Source organism: Dipodomys ordii, unplaced genomic scaffold, assembly GCF_000151885.1.
Source record: "Dipodomys ordii isolate 6190 unplaced genomic scaffold, Dord_2.0 Scaffold2, whole genome shotgun sequence".
In the NCBI taxonomy this organism is placed as follows: Eukaryota; Metazoa; Chordata; class Mammalia; order Rodentia; family Heteromyidae; genus Dipodomys; species Dipodomys ordii.
Genome location: NW_012267218.1, coordinates 8840060 through 8843506, shown reverse-complemented (window position 1 = coordinate 8843506; position 3447 = coordinate 8840060).

The window sequence follows — 3447 nt, the reverse complement described above, 5'->3', positions numbered from 1 at the left end:
TGGCATTTCTCCAGTTTTCTTTACCTTCTGTTATTGTCTATGAATGCTATTTTGCATAGAGATTTACTGTTTTTTCTTTACTCTTACCACAATCTCACACTGTTATTTTTCAGTTCTACCTCATCTTCAAAAGGACTTTAATGTCCAATTTCTTTAGGACATTTAGATATTCCATCCTGTATTCAATTTAAATGTCTTCTAATTGGAATGCATTGGAGCCACGACACCTTTTGTCAAACTCAGTTTCTGCCAATTGTTTCTGCATGTTTTGAAGTGTAAATAAAGGTTGTGAAAACTGTAATTTCTGTTGATTATCTTTTTTTTACCTTATTTTACTAGGTGACATTTCATGTACATTGCGATTAAAAAATAACACTTAACATTATTAAGTACTTACTAAGTGCCAAGTGTTTATCTAAGGGCTTAATATGTGTTAACTCATCTTGTCTCACATAAAAACAGATTTTCAATTTTTACCTTATTCAGTTATCTTTTAAATCATACAGAAAAGGAATTATTATAAGCAGAAACCACATTTTGCTGTCTTTATGTAATTATCTTTTCTGTATTTTTATTTTTTCTTGTGATTTTGGTTTTCAGTTACTCTCTAGGTTCTTTCATTTAATTTTAAAGGAGTCTCTTTAATATTTCCTTAGTTTACTGTGCTAGTGGGCAACTTTCTAGGATTTTCTTTATCTGGGAGTTTTTTTCTTTTTCTTTTTTGTGGTAGTGGGGTTTACACTCAGATCTTCATGCTTATAAGGCCAATGATGTATACTACTTGACCCACATCTCCATCCCTGTTTTGTTTTCGCTTTCAGCACTTTGGGAATAATATCATCCCACTATTTTTTGTATCCATAGTTTCTGATGAGAAATAAGCTGTTGATCTTGAGAATCTCATGTGCCTGATTAGTTGCTTCTTTGTTGTTGCTTTCAAAGTTGTCTTTTGACAGTTTGATCATGATGCTCTTAGGCATCATATGTTATTCTTCTTGGAGTTTATTGAACTTCTTGAGTATAAATACTTTGTAGCCAATTTGAGAAATTTTCTGCTAGTATTTTTTCAATTTTTTTTCCTATACCATACTCTACTTTCCTTTGGAGACTCCCATTATGCCTCTGTTGGTATACTTCATAGTATCCTGCATGCTTTTGAATTTTTGTTCATAATATTCTTCCTCTTCTTTTTTTGTTTCCTTTTTTTCATACATTGGTGTCGTTTTTTTTTTTTTTTTTGCCAATCCTGGGGCTTGAACTTAGGGCCTGGGCTCTATCCTTGAGTTTCTTTTGCTCAAGGCTAGCACTCAATTATTTGAGCCACTGCTCCACTTCAGCCTTTTTGGAGGTAAGAGTCTCACAGCCTCACAGCCTCCCCTCTTCCCCATTCTTCCCTGTAGGCTTTGAACTGTGATCCTCAGATCTCAGCCTCCTGAGGAACTAGAACTACAGGCATGATCCACCAGTGCCTGGCTACTGGTATCTTTTTAATGTTACCAGGACAATGTGGAACAGACATTATGGTTTATAAGCATTGTACTAGGCTAACCACTTGTAGTTTGATTTTCAAACATCATAATGAAGCATTGAGTAATGGTAACATTCAAGATTTTCTTAAATTTTGTAATCTGCCAACACTGAAGGGTTTTAGAAGAGAGAAGTCATGATAGTCGCAGTAACCAGGAAGCTCTGAACAGGCAAGTTAAAGTAGTATTGCATTTACTCACTGACATAGGGTAGGCATGAATAGGGAATGGACAGGTAGGTATGTGCTAGAGTCAACAAGGAGACTCATTTGGGTTTACATTACATTTCTTGGTGAAATGGTTCACATTATATTTCTTGGTGAAATATTTGTGAATTTTAAAATAGACAATTTCTAGAACAGAATGACATGAGATCATAAGGGAATAAAAAAGAAATAAGTGAAATGATTTCTTGGCACTATTCAAGATAGACAGCATGAATTAATGGTAAGCCAGTTCTGCACAGTCATTCCTCTGTTCTACTCAATTTTCTTCTATTCCTTTGTTACTATTTTTGGAGGGAGAAAGGCCTATTTATATCTTAATGTGTTCCAGGTGCCATGCTTAACACTTGATATGTGGATTTAATTTATTTCTCATATGTAACATTTCAAAGCAGCCATCATTAACCCAATTTAAAGATATAACAGATTTGATATTTTAGTTTGGTCCTTTTATTGTCATAGGAACAAAAATTTACCACAGGTAGTAGAGGGTTTATAATGAGATGTTACTTGGGGGTCTATCTTTCTTTGCATTACAGATCTCCTTTGTGCAGATTGTGTGTGTGTGTGTGTGTGTGCGCGCATGCATGTATGTAAATTTTAACTAAAATTCAAATAGCAGCTAGTTATGTTTGGTGCAGATTGTGTGTGTGTGTGTGTGTGTGTGTGCACGCATGCATGTAAATTTTAACTAAAATTCAAATAGCAGCTAGTTATGTTTGTTGTTGTTGTTTTTTCTTTCTGGCAGTATTGGGGTTTGAATATAGGGCATCTTGCTTACTAGGCAAGTATTCTATCACTTGAGCTCTCTTCCAGGTCTTTTTGCTGTAAGTTATTTTTCAGATAGGAACTTTCTTTTTATTGAGGGTTTACCCCAGTCTGTGACTTTTTACCCATTCCTCCTGCCTAGCTTTGCAATGCCTGAATCACCATCCTTGGCTTGTTTAAGATGAAGTCTTGCTATCTTTTCACTTGGGCTGGCTCTTGAACCACATCTTGAGTAGCTGGGATTACAGGTCTTCACTACCACGTGGTGCAGTGAGATATTCTTAATGCCCTTGGAGAATCTGAATCACTAGGCTTGTGGTGGATGAGAACCATGATAGGCTGAGATGGAGCCTGTAATAGGAAGGTCATTCACAGTCCTAGGAAGTTGTAGGCTTCTCAGCATCATTCTTTGAGGTGTTCTATTACTGGACCCCAGATAGGCATTCCTATTTGCCCCACCTTTAAAAAATTTTTTGATGCTGGGGATTGAACCCAGGGCCTGCATCTTAGGCAAGTACTTTATCCCCTGAGTTACTTCCCAGCTTCCTATTTGCCTTTTATTTAGTTTTGTGCCAAAATAAGGGCTTGAACTCATGGCTTCACACTTCTGCTTGGCTTTCTTGCTCATAGCTGGCACTTACCCACTTAAACTATGCTTCCAGTATGGCTCTTTTGCTAGATAATTGGAGATAGAATCCCTCATGGACTTTGCTGCCTACGTTGGTTTTGAAATCTGTTGATTTTAGTCTCTAGAGTAGCTGAGATTACTGTGATCCACTGGCAATTGGCTTTTATTTGCCTTTAAGTTTCTATGTTCCTCTTTTTTTTTTTTTTTGGTCCGGTCGTGGGGCCTGAACTCTGGGCCTGGGCGCTGTCCCTCAGCTCTTCAGTTCAAGGCTAGCGCTCTACCACTTGAGCCACAGCCCCAC